This window comes from Ambystoma mexicanum, chromosome 1q (assembly GCF_040938575.1).
Source record: "Ambystoma mexicanum isolate Mex_15411 chromosome 1q, UKY_AmexF1_1, whole genome shotgun sequence".
NCBI classification, from domain to species: Eukaryota; Metazoa; Chordata; class Amphibia; order Caudata; family Ambystomatidae; genus Ambystoma; species Ambystoma mexicanum.
Window position 1 is genome coordinate 820,543,807 of NC_090922.1, and position 21,164 is coordinate 820,564,970.

The 21,164-nt window shown below is 46.8% G+C and overlaps 1 protein-coding gene across 1 annotated transcript in view; it reads right to left on the reverse strand.

Moving 5' to 3' along the window:
* The window catches only part of LOC138537172 (uncharacterized), a 317,980-nt gene that overhangs the window by 191,592 nt on the left and 105,224 nt on the right, over positions 1 to 21,164 (reverse strand). The window contains exon 2 of the mRNA XM_069641432.1: positions 18,000 to 18,053. The gene's annotated coding sequence lies outside the window, so the exon portion shown is untranslated. The remainder of the gene's footprint in view (positions 1 to 17,999; positions 18,054 to 21,164) is intronic.

Below are 21,164 nucleotides of genomic sequence, written 5' to 3' on the forward strand. Positions count from 1 at the left end.
AGAGTTCATATACGACGCCTGACATCATGTCTGGAACCGACGTTCGAATGCTGTGCAAGACGGACCGATCGACGGCCGAGTCCAGGTCTACTACACCCCCTGTCAAAAGTTTTCTGAAGCAGCAGTGCTGGAAGGAATATCTATCAGATGAGGAATCTGTGGGAGAAAAGCAATCCATTGAAATGTATCCCCCAGTGCGGCTCATGCCGGGCATTCCCTGAAGCAAAACTGTCTGTATTGTGGCAAACAGGTCCACCGTCTGAGTACCCCAGTGAGTGAAGATCCCCTGGAGGACCTCCTGCACAATTCCCACTTGTATGAGACCATGCTCTGCCTGCTCAGAGCATCCACCAAAATGTTTTATGTCCCTTGCCAGATGGACTACTGAGACAAAGATCTGTTTCTCCAAAAGCCAGAATCACTGCTGCATCACCTGCCTACATAGGGGAAGAGACAGTACACCTCCTTGCTTGTTCAGGTAGTGCATGGCCACTGTATTGTCCAGAATGATGAGGACGTGCTTCCCCTCGAGGGAGGGCGCAAATCCTTCAACGCTAGTCTGATTGCCCACAGCTCCAGCTTGTTGATGCAACACTGGCTCTCCATTGAGGACCAGAGGCCCCTTCACCTGCAAATCCTCACAGTGAGCTCCCCCACCTTTCAGGGACGCATCCGTGACCACCCTGACCTGGGGCCATGGAGGCCAGAAAGGTTCCTCCGCCATCATGTTGATGCTGCTGGCCCACCAGGAGAGATTGTCACACTTTTAGCACATCCTTCTAAGTGCAAAAGTATTGGGACCACTGACGCCTTAGCAGACACTGCCGAGACTGCATGTGCAGTCTGGCCTCTGGCACTAGAAAAATAAAGGAAGCCAGGAGACCTAACAGGTGGAGGAAGGAGACTGCTGGCAAACTGGTGTGGCTCTGAAACAACTGTACCATCTGCCTGACACTGGTGACTCTCTTCTCGGGGGGAAAACACCTTCCCCTCCCGAGTGTCCAGGACCGCTCCGATGAACTGGAGTCTCTGCGTTGCTGTGGTGTGGGACTTCTATAAGTTCAGGGAGATGCCAAGCTAGTGTAGCAGTGAACAAGGTGGGACAAAACCTGCTCTGCTGACTCCCCTCAGATCAACCAATCATCCAGGTATGGAAACACATGGATGCCAGATCTTCTAAGGTGAACCGTGACCACCGTCATCAGCTTGGTGAAGAGCCTGGGAGCTGAGGTCAACCCAAAGGGGAGCACCTTCAACTGATAGTGCTTGTCCGCTATAAGGAATCTCAGAAATGTCCTGTACCTCTGGTGGATCGGCACATGGAAATAAGCATCCTGGAGATATATCGACACCAGCCAGTACTGAAGCCTGAGAGGGTGTTCACCATCTTGAACTTGCTTTTTCTCAGGAACGTGTTCAAGGCCCCGAGGTCCAATAAGGGACGAAGTCCTTCCCCTTTCTTGGGTACCAGGAAATACCGGGAATACCAGCCAGATCCTCTCTGCTCGGGAGGTACCTCTTTCACGGCACCCTTCAAAAGCAGGGCTCTCAGTTCTTCCTGGGGATCTTGTTCCGGTAGTTGAGGTGGAGGGGGTGATCTGTCCAGTGGCCGCTTTAGCAAAGGAGACAGCACCACCATCGGATGAGCTCAAGGCCCCAGGCATCATAGATCTTCTGCCTCTGGGGCCATGCTCTCCTATCCATCCTCCAACACGGGAAACATGGGGGGAGAACTCAAAATGGCTTTGAGGATGAAGCTGTTCCAACTGTTGCTGCCGCCATCTGCTGGCCTCTGGAGGCCCTCTTGCCCCTTCAGGAGCGTGGGAAATGCCTCTGCCCCTGCCCCTGCCTGGGCTGCGGGAGCTGAGCTTTCCTGCCAGAGGAGGCATAACACCTGTAACCTAGCCTCTAGAGGCAAAACTAAAGGCAGGGTTTGCCAGCTGCTGCACAGCTAGGCCGAGTGACTTTGTGGCAGCCTTGGAGTCCTTACATTTGTCTAAGGTCTCGTCGGCATAGGACCAAATAGATTCTCGCCAAGGCGATGTCCAGTAACTTGTTCTAGATGTTGGGCAAGAATCCTGACGTGCACAGGTACTCCTTTCTCCTCAAGACAGTCGCTGATCCCATGGACCACAACATCCAGGCCTGTCTGCAATGACTGCCAGGGCATCTCTTGGCCGTCATCCACAAGCTTCAAAAAGCCCTCCCGCATTTCCCCTCTGGGAATGTACTGAGAAGTTTCTCCCATAGTCTTCAACAAATGAAATGTATACTTCACGAAAGCGCAGGACGCGTTAACTGCCTTAAGGGTCATACTGCTTGCCGAAAACACCTTCTTGGCTAGGGCGTCAACTTTCTCTCTAACTGCAGGGAGTATAAACGTGGATGTGGCAGGCCTAGTATTAACCGTAGCCGCCTGTACTAGCAATCCCTCTGGGGCGTTGGATGAGAGGAGAGGCAAACTGGATCTCCTCTTGCTGGCTTATATTTTTTTGTGAATTCGGAATTCACCGGATGAGTGGTGCGCGGTCTCTGCCACAGGGTGGTGATAGGGTTGGTAATAGCCACTGTGAAGGGCATGGTCCTTTCTGTAGAGGTGAGTAAGTCTGCCTGGTCTGCAAACAAATCTCTGCCTGCAGAGCCTGCATAAGCAGGGTCGAGGCCAAACCACATCTGGTCGTCATCCTCGTTGCAATTTTTCGCCATAGTGGTGAAAAACTATGTACTTGACTGAGGGAAGAAAGAATGGTTGGATATTCGCACCAATATCGAAAGCCCCATGCCTATCAGTGCCATAAGAGGCTTCGATGCTGGGGTCGCCCTGGCAACAATCAGAGCCTTCACAACAACAATGGGGACTGCTTGGTGCCGGGGATGCGTGCTTCTTTGAGGTGTAAACCGGACCTGCAGCCACATCCTTCAACATGTCGAGCATGTGCTCTTTGAAAGCCTCCCACTTGGCTCTAGATGTAAGCCCCACTGCCGACTTACCGGATTATTCGGACGAATCAGATCCGTGCCTGCACAAGTGACGCTGTTTCTTTTTATGGGAGGGGGAGGATTAATGACTCCGATAGTGAGATCTCTTTTTTGGGTTTTTTTCAGGAATGGGCCCCTCTGTATATGGCTCCAATGACCAGACAGTCGAGGGGGCCAGAGATTCAGATTGGTGCCGGCACAACTGTAGGTTTTGCAGCCCTCTTCCATAGCGATTTCGGATTCGTCTTATTACCAGAACCACAGTCCTCAGGGATGTGACCGACACCAAGGCACCACACAGAGACGCTGTGTGAGTCCGTGATGGACATCTTGGAACTGCAATCCTTGCTATGATTTAAACCTGACACATTGGGAGTAGACATTGTGTTGAAATCATGTCAAACAATCGAACACAAGAAAAAAATGTGTCTGTTTGAAAATTCCCATCAGAGAGTTGTTCTGTGAGCAGCGTGCTGAGCGCACGATAAAAATGAACACAGGTACGGGGGCATAGTGGTGCAGTACATGAACGAACACCGACGTCACGTCCGGAGTCAAGGACTGCTGCATCGAGTCAAGAGGGATTGACAGCAGAATTGATGTGCACTACGCCCCCTGTCAAAAGGTTTTCTGAGCAGCTGACGCTGGAAGGAATATCTATCTGATGAGGAATCTGCAGTAGTAAAGCAATCAATTGAAAAAACATTACTGAGTGGTACGTTTTTTGTTCTTCAGATTGCTGATGTTAGCAAGCACAGAACCTGGATGAAAGACGTGAGCAAGAACCACCACCTAAAACACAAAACCCTAGAGTGCCAAAAACCAAAGCGGATATCCTGTGCACACAAGGAATACAGATAGTAGTGCTTGGAAAAGGTGACCACTGAAGAACACAGAGCCACGGGAGCGAAGTCCAAAAGAGGGATACCCATTCAGGGAAGAGATTGCCATCATGCTTCTGGTAGATAGGGTGCAGAGACATTCAGGCACTTCCTTCTCAGCCAAATCCTAACATTCTGTTTGGCAGAGGATGATCTACCTGGACAGGGCCTGTGCTTGATTAGTAACAGCCCTGTCTTCAGAGGTGCCAAGCGTAACCAACAATGAGCTGTTGATCCTGAGCGACATAGTACCGGAGAGCCCTTTAATGGTCCACGTGCTGAAACATCTCCTCCCCCATAGATGGAGGGTAGAAACAGGAAGATTAATCTTTTGTGAGAGGTAGCAATCTGACACAACCTTTGAAAGGAAGGAAAGCCTCACTCTGAGTGTCACTCCTTAGACAAGACAGGGTACAGAGGCTAGACGGGAAGAGCTCACTCCTCCACCTACCAGGAAGGCGGGCCACCAGGCAAATCATGTTAAGGGTAACACACCTGCAAGAACAGGAATGCACAGGCTCAAACTGGGCCACCATGAGAAATGATAAAGCAACATTTCAATCCCATGCTGGGACAATAAACTTGCATGGTGGAAACTAGTTTGACAATCCCTGCAAAAACGGCAGAACAGTGGGGAATGGAAAAGAATGAGCCCTGTTCTGGGATCCTCTTAAAGACTGAAATAAAATTTGGGTGCTCCTTCACAGTGCCAATCTTCCAGATCTTCTTCTAGATATAAAGTTGAAAATGTACGTCACCTACAAGCATAGATGGACTATGGTGGGCCTCCTGACAGAAAAGAAACATCAAGGGCGTTATTGTTATGCTGCTTGCATAAGAAGCCCTTCTGGAGAAGGGTAAGAAGCCAGGAAAGATGGGAGCACAGGGCACCAATGCTTGTTCAGTGGTGGGGGATGGCACCTGTAGCAGCCTGATTTTTAAACATCTTTTGTAAAACTGTCCCACTGTTCTCGAGTGGTAGACCCAACCGAGGGCTTACCTTTTTCCGACGCAGAGCTGGACTCGTGTCGATGACGTCTCTTCTTTTTACGCAATGAGGACAAGAAAGAGTGACTCCTCGAGTGTGACGGCTTTTTGGTTTTTCACTGATGCTTTTCCCTCTCCTTCTCGGGGGTGGGTACTTCCATCTCGACCTCGGAAGACCGGGCGAGCGACCGCGCCAGAGATTTCGGGGACGGCCGGCACAAAATAGGTTTGGCGGTGCGCTCACGGATAGATTTCGGCTGCTTTTTGGAGCACCATGCGCTTCCCTCCATGTCCTGATCCGCACCCAGACACCATTGACAAATGTGCCAGTATGTACCAGTGCCAGGGAGGTAAAGAAGTTAGATACCGCTAAGACTGTTGAGACTGTGTAGCCTGATAAACAGATGGACCAGATACTTTCTGCTTTGGACATGGTCTCTTGGCTAAATAACTGTTTTTTCATAAAATTGCACCTGTGCCCACGAAGAACCGGACAATAGATAAGTAGATGTTTTGATGTCTCACATTCAGAGGCAATCTTACAGAAATGCCACGACACCTCATAATTTTGAATGACCCTGTGTATTGCTAAGATTTAATTTGTTTTACAAAGATTCAGCCGAAATCTTAGAAAACCATGTCTAATGGATTTAGCTGGATATATAGAAAGAAAGGGGGCCAAGGTACTGAGCTTTTTATGATCCAATTGAAGGTGATTAAGTGAGGGGTACAAATGGAATTTACTAATAGTTGCAATCCAATCTGAGTCAAATAATAATTTTTTAGTATGCATTGGGTTATCCCTCAGGTCCATACAGAGCTACCCAGTTCGGTCAAGAGTTTAATACAATAAGAGTGGACTTCTTCAATCCATGTGCTTCCCTGGGCCTCAAGCATAGTATTCAAATCTTCAAATAAGGATGCCACAGAGGGAAACAATAGTTTCCTTATGAGTGATAAGGTTTTCTACATTACTCTAGCACGTAATGACACAATACCAAAGTCATACCTGACTGTGTCATTTGGTACACAGGCAGCCGTAGAACTCTCCACCAAATCAAGCTCTCCAAGGTGGGTAAATAATCAAAAAGTACTAATGTTTAGATCTAGGCCCCATATAGAAGTTTTGGTATGATCTTACATACGTAGAACATTAGGACTGGCTTTGAAGTGTATTTGTCATATTTCTGATCAACCTCTACCAGTTGATTGGTCAAGTTGTAGGCACGCTTCTTCAACCATTCAAACAGGCTGGCTTGGCTTGATTTGGAGGATAGAAAGAAACCCAAATAGACGAGTGAATTGACCTTTCCCAATTACCTTCTCATCAATTTTCCATTGATAAGAGGTCTTTTTGCGAGACTTTGTACACGGCATCATTTTTTATTTGTTTGGATTTACGCTTAAGGCATGTTTATTCATGTAGATTGTAAATGCATTCAATAGTCTTTGCAGGCCGACACCAGTACTTTCAAACAGCAAAAAGCTATCCGCATAAGACAGCCAAAAAGGTTAAAATAGATGGATTTTGGGTGAAATAAAGGTGGTAGGTTCTAGGTGCTCGCCAATGTCTGAAAGATACAGATTAAATAGACATGCAGCCAATACACACCCTTGCCTCACGCCACGAAAAGTTGGAATTTGTTGTGACAGGGTCCCACAATGGTTCAGACATACTTGATTATAGAGGAGGAGTAGAGGCCAATTATTAAACGTAACAAGCCATCTGGAATGCCCCACAACTTTTAATTTGGACAATGATAATGTATGATCAACTGCGTGAAATGTGGAGGAGAAATCAATGGAGGCGATGTACAGACGTTGGACAATGCTGACGACTGCACCACTGAGAGATGTACCAAGATTTTGCCGGAAACCTGTCTGCCATTTCTGTAACCTCCCGACCTTACAAGCCCATGTTTCTAGACGAGACAGCAAGATGCATGAGAACACCTTGCTATCGGCATCAAGGATGGCAATCGGTCTGTAGTTAAGAGGGGAGGTGTGGTCTCCCCTTTTATATATAGGTACAACATGGGTGAGCGACGAAGTATCAGGAAATGAGCCTGAGTCAACTATGTTAACAAAAAGGCTAGACAACGTACTAGCCCAGGCGTCAGGATTCCCTTTGAGTAGACTGTTTGAAAGCATATTCTGTCATGGGGCCCAGGAAGAACTGATTCTTTTAATTATATCACATACAATGTTGTGACCAAACATGCATGTTGCCATTTTGTCTCGGTTGTCCAAGTCTAAGGGAATTATCTTGTGATCAGTGGAGGATTTGTCATATATTTTTTTTAAGTGGGAAACCCAAACTCTTTCTGCAATGCCATTGATTTGATAGCATATTTGGGATGACTCAATGTTATTGATTAATATCCAGAATGCTTGAGCTGATTTAAAAGGGTCTCAAGCATAGCCTCTGCATCATCTTGTTTTTTTTCTTCACATGATTCTGCCGCAGCCAGTTCTTACATGGTTGAGAAAGGAATTTAATTAGGGTTTTCTTTTCTGCATATGATAAATCAGATCTTTTCCATACCCTCCTAGTCATATTTCTTAGCTTATGCTTACGTGCTGCCACCTCTACATTGTATTTGTGCCTAAAACTTTGTTGGTTTATGGGCACCTGACTTTGCACCTGTGAATGATGGGGCTCAATTAGATCTTGTAAGAAACCATCAAAATCTTGTGCCGATACCTCCACTCTTCAATTCCAGAGGACATGATCTTCACTAGTGTTTTGTTGACTTAGTCACTGAAGAGCGGCTCCATGTTAGACGAATATCCGCAATGTTAGTGTTTAAATCTACAGGGCAAAATTCTCATCACCATTTGATGTCGGTCCTGTGCAGAATTTTGCCACCAACATCGAATGATCGCTCAGCGAGGTAGGGGTAATTTTTAGCTCGCTACAAAAATCGAACAGTTATTAACACAAAAAAGTCGTCATACGAAGACCATGTTCTTAAGGCCCAATATGATACAAAGGAAATCTTCACAATATTGTGAGAATTGGAAAAACCAGAGTCTATTCACCAAGTTAAATTAGACAAGAATGAAGCCTGGTGCACGTCAATCCAACAGGCTATGATAGACAAGACCACTAAAATAAAAGAGGGTATTGAAAATAATAAGAAAGGGTCAGATACTGGGAATGCTTTAGATGGGACCAGAATCACAAAACCTAAACAAACCATACCAGAATTTAATTTTAAGAATATAGGACGATGTTAGGACTGTGCTTACTAAACTGAAGCCCTCAGCGTGTAAAGGAGATCAATTCCCTGCAGTATCCTACAAAGCATGCTCTGTGCTACTTATTAGATCCCTTACAAAAATGATAAATACATCATTCAGAGAGGGTGCAGTTCCCAGTCGACTCAAAGGGTCATGGATTACTCCGCTTTTTAAAAAAGCGGATCTAGACCCCAGAGAGGCAAAGCACTACCGGCCTATTACCAATTCTCCTTTTATACTAAAAATCATGGACAGAGTGGCTTATGATCAATTGGCAGCTTTTACCAATGATCGCATTATACTTAACAACGGACAATCAGGCTTTCATCCAGGTTACAGTACGGAGTCAGCCCTCTAATATGATGTCAAAAATGTATGAAGGATCCATAATGCTCCTGATGTCATTAGACCTCTCAGCGGCTTTCTATTTTGGTGGCTCACCAACTCTTATTGGAAAGACTAGAGGAAAGAGCCAATTTCAGTGACAATGCCAAGAACTGGATGCTATGCTTCCTGGGTTCAAGAACGATACAGGTTTGCCGCAAACATGTGCAGGCAGACCCAGTAACCATTGACTACGGAATACCGCAGGGAGCGGCTTTATCCCCGATCCTATATAACTTATTCACAGTCCCTTTTTTTGATGATCTGGAAAATAAGGACATCTACTTTTCAAACTGCGCTGATGACTCACAGTGTCTTATCACTTTGTCTGGGAACTATTAGCAGGATGCCATACCCGTAGCAGAAATATATGATTTCCTCCATAATTGGATGGACGCTAACGGCATGGCTTTGAATCCAGGGAAAACCAAACTGATGCTGATCACTTCCAAACAAAGGCATGTTAAATTGACATCAGATTATCAATCTTTTAGTATTGATAACCATATCATTCAAGTTAAGGATAAAATAAAAATTCTTGGAGTAAGCTTCGAACAATCGTTAAGTATGTCCGCTCATGTAAATAACTTAGTTTCCTCATCAGCATACTACATTCGACTCCTGGCTCATATAAGACCATTCCTGTCCCAAGCAGGATGTGAAACCATTGCAAAGCTATCATATCCGCTAAACTGGATTACTGTAGCTCTTTGCTTATTGGTATAAACAAAGCTGAATTGAACAAACTTCAGGTGGTTCAGAATAGCTCAATCAGAGCTCTCATGGGTCTAAGAAAATATTCCCATGTTTCAGAGGCAAGAAGGAAATTGCACTGGCTGCCCATCGAGCAAATGGTGAAATTCAGACTCCTAACCATCACGTTTAAGGCTCTGTCTGGTGATGCGCCGCCCTACTTAATTAATAGGCTAAAACCTAAATAAATAAAACGTTCACTCCGCTCAAACGAAGACCGAAACCTTGAGGTTCCAAAAACCTCTTTAGAAATGGTGAGAAAGGGTGCGTTTTGGGCCAGTGCACCTATTCTTTGGAATTCCTTACCATCCTATATAGAAAACTGCGGATCAGTCGGAGAATTTAAAAACAAACTCAAGACTCATTTCTTTAGATAACTCACATGATGACCTTTAGATTTAATCTGCTCTAATGATCTGCGCCCGTATGCCTCCGGGCCCCTTGGATGCACATAATAAATAATATAATATAAATAATATAATACATACAGTTCAAATCGCCGCCAACAAGAATTTGCCCATCCCCAAACTCCTCCATCCAACCTTCAACAGTTGATACCAGATGGTCAAAAAGTTCTTGCAGCCCTAGAGTTTTCTCATGTCAACAGATATTAACAATAAGAATATTCACCATCACAGTATGTAGTAATTGTACATATGTTACCAAGACACCAAAATTCGAATTGTTAGAGAACACTGCAGTAAGCCACTTATCCAATTTCACTAGGGTGAGTAGTCCTCCCGACAGTTGAACAAGCTCCCCTCATCGGGCTGACTGAAACAACACAACAACACCATCAAAGGAGAATGGATACATCAGCCATGTCTCCTGGAGACATATCACCATATGTAACATGAATTCCACCCCCACAATGGGTTCAGAGAAAAGTTGTGGGCCTCTTGTGTTACAAGATAATATTGACCTTGTCAAATCTAAGGTGTTTGTGCTATCAAAGGCATGGGTATTATTTATTATTCGTCGCATTGAACAACCATGACCAGTCTTGAGTTTCTTCAGAGTTCCTCGTCATTCTCTTCAAAGATTCAATTTCATCAAACCCTTGGTTACTATTAGATTGATCTTGCATACCTAAATCACTATCATCAAAATAAGGAGGAAGATCAAAACCATAGGTTCTAAGAGAGTCCCGGGCTTGTAATACAAGATTGTAAACAAGTTTAGAGTTTAGAAAGACAACACATCTATCAGTCCTATACCTATAAAAAAAGACCCTTCCAATGGCTCTGGTCGAGATAGCTTCCAAACTGGGAATCTCTTGAAGTAAGTGAAATATATTTGTCCTGATCAGAGTTAAACATTATTCTCTGGTATCACACTTTCAATCAGAAGTCTATTAAAATCAGGTACTTTATTCTGCGTTTTATTTTGTTTTCCCTGTGACCCTGGACCCAATGGGTGACCCACTTGGGGGACATATGACAAAGCGCGCTGTGAGCATTGCAATTCATTTGTAGATATTTGTTCAGGAGCTCCAGTAGTTTGACGATCTTCTCTAGGTAAGGCTCTTAGTGATTCCAGATATTGGCACCAGGTGCCAATATTCCCCACTGGCTTTGGTATTGGGAGGGCATTGAATGCTTGTAGACTTGATGATAAATCGGCAGAAGATTCTGTTACCCCAATTGTTGATAAGTCACAGTGTGCTGGCATAACCGTTGTGGAAAACGTATTCTGTTGAATACCCGGCAGTAGTTGGCTAACTACAGGCTGGACAGAGTCTAATTCCACAGGTAAGCAAGATTTTGTAATGACCGGTCCTACCACTGTAGGGTTAGAGCTCAGTATAACTTGTGACTCAGAGGATTTCAGCAGTGATGTAATTGCAGAATGCTCATTATTTGGTAGATGTCCAGGACCTATGGTTTTTGAGATATTTGAGACAACTGATTTACCCAACAACAAGTTCACAAATTGGCGGGAGGAATAAGAGTTTGTCTTTTTGCTTTTGCAGTTTTTTAATTTCTTTAATTGTTAAATCTTCTTTACTGTGGATTTAGCCTTCTTGTACGAGTTTCCATTAGAATGACTAAAATGAGTAGATGTAGCCTCATTCTGGATGCTCCTGCACCCTGTTATATCATCTAGACAAATGACTTGCAAGTTCTGCCCTAGGGGTGCAGTCACTTTCACTGGTGCCAGAAGAGTTATTCCAATCTCTAGTAACAAGTCATTTTCTTTTGTCTGCGTATGTATAGATGATGGGCCTCATTACACGGTAGGCGCTAAGGGATTACCGGCACCGGTAAGGTCACCGGTGCCGGTAATCCCTTAGCTCCCTACTACGAGGTCCCTCAGCGGGTCCCGTCCTTAACGCCTGGTCAGACCAGGCGTTAAGGACGGGACCCGCTGAGGGACTTCAGAGCTCATAACGGTACCGTAAATTGCGGTACTGTTATTAGCTCCTTCCCCATTCCCATTGAGCCCTATAGGGGCTCTATAGGGGCTCAAAGGGAATGGGGAATGGTATTTAGAATGGGGACTTACCGGGTCCTCCAGGGTAGGAATGACCCAGTAAGTCCCCATATTGCCTATCCGGACCCAGTATGCGATAAGGGAGTAGCCATGCCGCTATTAGCGGCATGGTTACCTCCTACCGTGTAATGAGGCCCGATGTTTTACAACGCTTAGCAGTGCTGGATGATACCTCGGGGCAGACTGGATATATGGCCCTGGTCATGCTAGCATCTTTAGCTGTTCGGTCAGCAGAGGTGTTAATAACCTCCACATAAGGAGCTGACATGTGTGCAGCAGTTTGGTCTTGTCCTCATTCCTGCTATTTTGAGAGATTTTGATTAAATAAAAAAGTCTTTCACCGTCATGTGAAGTGTGACATTCTCAAATTTAAATAGCAGTGATTCGAGGAGTATTGAGTTTGATTTGGTTTCAAGTTTTAAACCCTTGTATAGGCTCACCAAAATGCATAGTACCTGATTTATTTCAATTAATGAATTTGCAACATAAACCCCTTTGTTAAAAGTGAATGGAATGTCGGACTTCCTTTCCGGTTTAAAGGAAGATGATTTGTCAAGCGAGGAGATTGAAGAGTCAAAATCAGGCACATAACACTGTTCGGGATCTGGGGGAGTATTGTCCCAACTGTGGGCCTCGAGGGAAGAGATGCTATCCTCAAGCTCTCTTTGCGGCCTTGATATACTATTAGTTTCTAGCAATGGAGCTGGCATTTCTTTGTTTCCAATTAGTGCCGATCCAGACCAGTTCTGATGGTCCGCGTCCCTATAGATGGGAAAAAAGGCTTCAATTGCCATGGGACGAGGTTTTGTCTTCTGGGCTGTGGGATCCTCCAAGACTATGGTCAGACGTATCTCGGTCTCACCTACCACAGGCTTTACAATTTCAATCTCATTCGTAAACTACAGATTTGAGGTACACTCGAGAAATAGTGGGAGAGGCATGTTGATTGCAGCAATCATTTCCTCATCTGTCACCATGTATACAGGAGGGGCACAAAGCATTCGAATTTTTCCACTCCATAGGACATGCATGTAAATCGCTCACAGCACGTAAAACGTTTTTATGAGGTTTAGAAGGTGCCCGACCCCCACAACAGACTTGTAAATCTGAACCACAGTTGCGTCAATCACTTGACGTGCTTCGACTTTCACAGTGTAATTAGTTGTGGCTGAAAGGGCTCTGCCCCGCAGTCACCACAAAGCAAGGAGGTAAGCACCTTTTGCAGTGTATTTGTTGTGGTTCAAAGGGCGCAGCCCAACAGTTACCACAACGTAAGGAAATGGACACCATTCACAAAGAAAATAGTTGTGGATCAAAGGGCATCTGCCCCATATTTAACACCACAAAGAGTAATATATGCCTTTAGGCAGTTCCAATTACAGCTTAATGCACGCTGCTCTTCTGTCTTATGACTTGTCCCTCAATCAGTGTGTCGCTGCTCAAAGGGCTGGCTCCTGTTGTTCTAGGTACGCGCACCTTAATGGCTGCGCATGGCCGCGGCACAGTTAACACAACAAACTGCCACAAGCGGTCTAAACCATCAAGCATGCTTATTGCCAGCTGTTGAGTAAGGAGGCTTGACACTTTGTCTAAAATTTGCCAGAAATCACTCAATTACTTCCCAATGTTTGTTCGCTTCTCATTATGCATTAGAGGTCACAGCAGCATGTATGTTGGTTTGCCAGGTCTACAATGGTGTAGCCCAGTGGGTGCCAAGTCAAGTGCTATGTGTAATCAGAAGCTGAGGCAATTCGGTGTGGGAGGCCAGGGCCCCGAGGACACATAAGGGCCTGGCCACCAATCACAGCGACTGTGAGGTTAGCAGAGGAAGGAAGAAGGGAAGTTGGAAATGAAAAGGAAAGTCTTGAGGAGCTTCCAGAATTTGTGGAGGTCCGGCTCAAGACAAAGAGGAAGGGAGAGGTGGTTCCACAAGAGAGAGCCAGCAGAAGCAAGAGACTGGCCTCTGGCCCTCTGTTTAGCGAAACACTTCACACACAGAGAGTTGGTTCCAGAGTAACGTAGATGTTTAGAGGGAGAATAGTTACCAATAGCAAGTTGCAGATAGCGTGGTCACCTACCCCAGACAGCCTTGTGGATGATACAGAGGGATTTGAATTTAATCTGTGCAGCAACCAGGAGACAGTGAATTGTTTTTAGGGCAGGAGAGATGTGGTCCCTGAGCTTGAGGCCAAGGATAAGTCAGGAGGGAGGTGGGTCTCAATAGGAAGGAACTAAGTCTTGCTGGCATTGAGGCAGAGATCATTGGAAGTGCACCAGGACTGGATGGCAGATGGGCAGTCCGGGATGATGGAAGAAGCAAGAGAGTCGGCAGGAAGTTTGAAGAAGAGTTGAGTGTCTTCTGCGTAGCACTGGAATTTGGGGGAGAAGGAGGGCATGATGCGTGCCAGCAGAGCAAGGTAAGTGTTAAAGAGCCAGGGGTAGAGGTTGGAGCCATGGGGGACCCCACAGGTGGAGAAAGAGGAAGGTGAGGAGAAGGTGCCCAGAATAGCTTGGGATGGACGATCAGTTAGGAAAGAGGTCAGCCAGTCCAGTGTCTGCTCCGAGATACCCAGGGTATCAGTGTAGTTTTATGAGGATAGGATGGTTGACCGTGTCAAAGGTAGATGGGAGATCAAGTAGACTGAGGACAGCTGGAGAGTTGGGAGTCAAAGGTTGCAAGCAGTTCTGCACGGGTGTTCAGAAGAGCAGTTGCCGTGCCTCTGGATGCTCGGAATCGTGATTGATGGTGTTGGAGACCACCAACAAGTTCAGTGTGTGAGGTGAGTTGAGGGAAGGCCTGCTTCTTCAGGAGTATCCCAAGGAAGGTGGTGATAGAATTAGGGCAGTAGTTAGCTGGACAAGTATGATCTTCTGAAGGTTTTTCAGGAGGGGTGCTTGAGGGAGATGGGGAAGGATCCTGTAGAGTGGCTGCAGAAATCAGCAAGAGCGCAGGCAAGAGCCAATGTTGCCCTAGATGGTTCTGGAGGAGAGGAAACCTATTTGGAGGAGACTTTGATAGAGCGGACAACTCTAGTAACCTCATCGGGTGTGACAGGGGAGAAGGAGGAGAGAGGGGAAGAAGGAGGGTGAGAGGCCATAGGAGGCAGGGGGTGGGAGAGGGTTTGGGGAGTGGGTAGCAAGGATGCTCAGGATGTCCAGAGATTTAGTGGTGAAGTGTGTGGCCAGTGCATTGGAGAGGGCCTGGGAAGGAAGAGGGGAGGAGGAGACTGAGGAAGGGTTGGCTAGTTCCTTGCAGATTTTAAAGAGTTCAGTCGTGTTGTTGGAAGCACCCGATACCTGAGCCTCGATGTGGGCCCTTTTCTTGCCACAGATGGAGAGTCTGTATTGCCTTTGGAGCAGGTGGCAGGCCAGTTTGTCAGAAGGGGTGCCTGAGGTTTGCCACTTCCATTCTGCAGCATTGAACTTGCGTTTCAGGGCTGCAAATTCAGAGTCGTACCAGGTTTTACGCTTAGAGGAAGGTTTTTAGGCAGATCCTCATGACTGGGGTAAGAGTGTCCGGAGTGTTAGTAATGGCTAGTTGGAGGTTGCCGAAAGCAGAGTCATAGGTAAAGTCAGGGTTGGGGCGGATGAAGGTGGATGCGAAGGCAGCAGCTGACACGTTAATCGGATGGATGTTCGTGAACGAGGTTGGCAGGGCTGGAGGAGGTGAAGTCAGAGGGCCGAGGGGACCCAGGTAGGAAGAGAGGAGAGAGTGGTCGGACCAAGAGAGTATTGTGACCAGAGGGGGGAAGAGAGAGACATCATAATGTATGAGGGAGTCTAGAGTGTCCAGCAAAGTGGGTTGGACCAGAAGGGAGAATGGAGAGGGATAGAGAAGTGCAGAGGTCAAGGAAGAGAGTGGATGCAGTGACAGGAGAGTCCAATTGGATGTTGAAATTGAAGGTTTTTGAGAGGAGAGAGGAATAGAAATCGGCACATTCAGAGAGGAACAGGTTGGTAGTGCCGGGGGGCCTGTAGAAAGTAGAAATGGTCAGAGAGGAGAAGGCAGAGATGACAAACTTGCAGACTAGGCTCTCAGAGGAGGAGTAGAGCTCGGTGGGTATGATGGAGGAAGGAAGCCACTCAGCGAAGATTAAGGCAACCCCACCACCAGCAAAATGTCTTGAAGCCATCAGGGAGAAGGGAGTCAAAAGCAGTGACTGAGCTGGTATTGAACTATGTCTCGGTAAGAGCAAGAATGTCGAGGTCAGTGTCTTCAAGGAGGCAGATGTCGGCGGAGTGTTTGTTGGATGAGCGGTCATTAAGAGTCGCCAGGTGAAAGAGGCCTCCGCCTTTGAAGGTTTGAATGTTTTCTGAGGTGGAGTACAGGGGCGTGGTGCTCCAGTCAAAGGGGCAGGGTCAGAGAGAGTGGTAGGGGCGGAGGCAGGTGAAGGAAGGACGTTAATGAGGGACAGCAGGTGCCTGTCAAAGAGGAGGAAGTTGGGTTGAGGACCCTGAACCAAGATAGTGCTTGTGTGGTAGACATTAATGATGCAGCGTGATGATGAGAAGCCGGCCAAGAGGACTTCCCACTTGGTGCCACCATGAATGGGAGAGGATGTGAAAGGGGGGGGGGGGGGGGAGTGGAGATGAGATTAGGAGTCCATAAATCTAGGGAGGGGACAGAGAAAGGGATGTAGGTGAAGACCTCTCTGGAAGATGCACTGACATAGGTGTCTGCGATGGTAGGGCCATTGTTAGAGAACACTGATTGTCTTTTTTGTACTTTTTCCTTCCAGACTTTGTAAGAGAGGGAGGGTAGGTGTAGCAGTTGGAGAAGATAGGAGAGATGGTGACAGAGAATAGTTGAAGGAAAAAGTAGAGGCTGTAATGCCCAGTTCAAGGCCAACTCACGAGGTGGCCTAGTGGTTACATGAGGGGCACAAAATACAATGCAAAATATGGGGTGCATGATATTAAAAAGCACACCTAGGTTTGAAAATCAAAGACAAGGCATACAATGCAATGACGAAGAGGAGGATAGGCCTGGCAGAGAGTCAGATTGAGAAGACAGTTAAGGTTCAGGTTTTGTAGTGGATGAGGCAATGGAAGAGTTCAGCCATCACTCACTTGTTGATGTGGGGAGAGCGTGATGGTGCCAGGGCAAAAGTTAATATGGTCACCGGCTACAATTCGAGGCTCTGCTCTTCATGATTCAGAGGATGAAACGTGGGGGCCCTCCAGGCACTACTGGACCCAGACAGGCACAGTCAGGGCTTTAGCTGTGGGCCTTTTCTGGAGGGCCCGGATTTCGCCTGCCGGCTCCTCTTATTGGCTGATGAGGGAAGAGGCTGCCAATCACGGTGAGGCAGCTAGCAGGCAGTCAATGGCTCCAGGCCCTAGTGGGTTGCAGCCATCTTAGAAGGTGTCGAGGACTGCAATGCGTGATAGTAGTGCATGGCAAAAACCCTACAAGGAAGGTTTCAGCCCTTCACAATTCACCCCAAATGGGTACACTATGATTTGAAAGCAATATCGGTTCTTCTGAGGCAAAAGCCCTCGCAGGACAAGGCTGCAGTGTTGAGAGAGGCAGGTGTTTGGCGCAGACTGTGAGTGCAGATGTTTTACCCTCCTGTCTGTGGCCGCCAGGTAAGTAGTTGGGTGTTTGCTTCCTGCTCTGTACTTCTTGTCCTCCTCCCGCACCTTCCCCCCTGCTTCACACGCGCGCCCTAGACACCTCCACCCTCGCTTCGTGTGCGTTCTCGCCCCTCACCTTCCTTAAAGGAATTAAAGTCATGAGGCTTTGCTGACTTCATATATACTCCTCCTGTAGTCGCATATGGGGTTATGAAGCACAACAGCACCAAACTAAGCCAAGCTACACCCTCCAGTGGATGAAGAAAACTCTACAAACAGCTGATGTTGGGGAAAATATATCGAAGATGAGGAATCTGTGGGAATATGGAATCCTTGAGAATGGAGGTTGGTGGAGAAAAGCTAAAGTCTACAACAGTAGAGAAAACACCAAAAGGAGAAAAGGAAGAGGGTGGCGGGTAGCGGGTAGCAAACATGAAGGGTGGAGGGGGTACAACAAGAGGGTTGAGATAAGAAAAAGTGGAGATAAGAAAACAAAAAAGGTGTAGGAGGAAATAACAGGCAGAATGTAGAGGAGCAAAATGGGTGGGTAGAGACAAAGAAACTGGAATAGTGTACAAAAGGAAGCATGAGGGTGTAGAGTATAAAATTAAATGAGGAAGGTATAGAAAAGGTAAAGAGTGGAGTTAAAAACAGACTGATTTGAGAGAAAGAGAATAAGCCTCCTGCCCTGAGGCACCCTACCTGAGCTCCCTTAGATCCACGACGCCCTTTCAATCCGAGATGTCCGTTGGGCCCCTGCAGTAAACAACAACAAGAGAGTGAGCTTTGCATCTTCTGATCCTTGGGGAATACTCTATCCGACATGTCTCCAGATCGATGCCAGTTTCTCCCCTGGAGGCAACTGGTAATAATTTTGGCCAAATAGAAGCAAAGCAGTGCTGTTGTCACAGAAAAATTTTTGCAATTCTGGTTGACTATTTTTTTGGGTACAAGATCAAGTCCGATTTTCATATGGTTCCCCCACTTCTGTAATGTCTCAGACAATTTTAAAATTTTGCAACTGAATGGCAACTGAATGCTACCTAGAAGAATTCACCAGTGTTAGGTATTGTTGGCTTAGGCATTTCTTCTGTCACTTTCTGGGATGCTGAGTATTATTCTGAATACTGGCCTTTATTTTTTTGTTGCAAAGCTTCAGCAAAAAGGAGAAGTTACTTACCAGTAATGTTCTTTCTATTGATTCTTCTCCCACAGAATCCTCATCAGAAAGATATACCTTGCAGCGTCAGCTGCTCAGAAAACGATTTGACAGGGGGTGTAGTGCACCTCGACTCGGCCGTCTCTCCGTCTTGACTTGATGCGCCGGTCATAGCCTCTGGACGTGCGTCACTATGCTCCTGTACCTCAATTACCCACCCTTTTTCCCCCCAAGCTCAACCACTGAGGAGGAAGTGTTAACAGCCAAACTGATACAAAAAAGGGAAACACAACACTGTGGGGGTCATTACAAACCAGGCGCTAATTCTAATCCCCTAATCCAAGGTGAGTGGGGCGGTAAATCCCCATTTCCCATTTTCCCTTCCCCATTCCCATTTTTGCCCCATAGGGCATAATGGGAGTGGGGAAGGCGCTAATTACGCCACCGTAAACTACGGTGGCGTAATTAGCATCATGGCAGGTTAGCGCCATGGATTTTAACGGCTGCTAAAAGCAGCCGTTAAAATCAGAATAGGCGTTAAGGGTTAACGACGGCGTTAACCCTTAACGCCTGGGTCGTAATGAGGCCCTGTGTTTTTTGTTGTTTTTTTTTTTTGGATGAGGAAGAGGATTGTTAGAAGGTGTAGAGAATCACCCTTCTGAATGGCAAGAAACAGAACCATTAGAATCATCTGCATTTCCCACAATAAGTGGACAGCCAACATGTAACACAGGCACTTTCATAGCGGTCTAAGTGGTGGGTGATGAGGAATCTGTGGGAGAAGAATCCATTTACCAGTAAGTAATTTCTCCTTCAATGATTGCTTTTCCCCTGCACATTCCTCATCAGATAGACTCCCAAAGCAGTACGTAGACTGGCAGTGGGATGAAAGTCCTTATAACAGAAAGTTCTGAAACACTGCTCTTCCAAAGCGAGCATCAACCCCATGTGACACATCCAAACAATAATGCTTGGTAAAAGTGTGCAACGAGGACCAAGTCGCAGCCCGGCAAATATCCTTAACTTCGACTCCTCTGCAGTGCTGTGGATGCCGCTACACTTTTGTGGAGTGCGATCGATGTTTCTCTGTGTGCTGATAGCACTCTGCTATACAGAGCGTTATCCACCGACAGATAGTCTGCTTAGTAACAACCAACCCTTTTCGTGCCAGGGGAAAATCCACAAACAACTGATCAGCCTTCCCGAATTCTGATGTTCTGGCTACATGGAAACAAAGGGATCTCTCGGGGACCAACCTGTGGACCCTCTCGTCTTCCTTGGAAGGGTGAGGAAGAGGATAACATACAGGTAAACAATGGCCTGGAAAATGTGAAACTCCGACATGACCTTGGGCAGAAACCCAGGTTGCACTTTTGATGACACCTTCTTAAAGAAATGAAGACAGGCAGGCCGGCATGACATGGCCTGCAGCTAGATAACTCTTATGCATGATGTAATTGCCAGCAAAAAGGCAGTTTTCAGCATAGGCTCAAACAGAGCCGCCATAAGGAAAGATATGACTAAATTAAGGTCCCAATCCTAGACAACGAAAGGAATGGGTGGAAACGTATTCACAAGGCCTTTCAGGAATTGGGCCATAACCAGGATTGTGATAAAAGAGCCTTGATCCGGGGACCGCTTGTACACAAAGCTGCCAAATAACCTTTGACTGTGGGCATCTGAAGAGGCTAGTGACAGACGAAACGCCATCACTAAAGTGCTGGAGCAAGAGATGGTATTGATCTTGTGTTCCCTTCACCATGCCTCAAATCTTCTCCATCTGCATGCATGCAGAGATCTTGTAGACGTCTGCCTGCAGCCAGCAACACCACAAGCACCACTTCCGAGAGGTCCCAGTCATCATACATCATCCTCTCAAGAACCAAGCATGTAGGTTGAGGGACTCCGGGTTCAGGTGGAGTACCCGACCTTCCGATTGGGATAGGAGGTCCGACCAATGAGGTAGCTGGAGAGGAGGGCTGATGGGCAATTCCAGAGGTTCCAGGTACCACGTTCTTCTTGCCCAATCCAGGGTGATCAAGATCATGGTCGTCTGGCACCTCCTCAACTTCCTGAGTACCCACGGGATGAAGAGAATCTGGGGGAAGGCAAAGTGGAGGTCGAAATCCCACTCCATCAGGAAAGCATCCCCCAGTGAGCCTCTCGCCGTGAATTCCCTCAAACAGGACTGTTCGTGTTGGACCACTTTGCAAACAGATCCACTGATGGGGTATCCCACTACGTGAAGATCTCCTCGAGAACTTCCTGATGCACTTTCCGCCCATGTGAGACTGTGCTCTGCCTGCTCAGAGCATTCGCCAGTCAGTTCTCCGTCCCCGCCAGATGCACTGTCGAAACAGAGATCTGGTTCTCCAGCAACCAGAACCACAGCTTCATTGCATCCTCACACAGGGGCAGTGACTGGACAACTCCCTGCTTGTTCAGGTAGTGCATGGTGTGAGAAACCTGAAGGTGTCTCACTTGCTAGTCCCCGGGGATCTGTCATCCAGGTGGCCAGGACACGGCCATCGCTATTGGATCCAGTTGATGGAGACCAGAGGCCGCTCACATGCAATTCCTCACGGCGGGTGCCCCAACCCTTCAGGGACGCATCCGTGACCATTCGGGCCGGGGACCAAGAAGGCCAGAAGGGTTCCCCCATCAAAAGATTGCTGCACCACCAGCCGAGTTTGTGTAATACCTGGTTG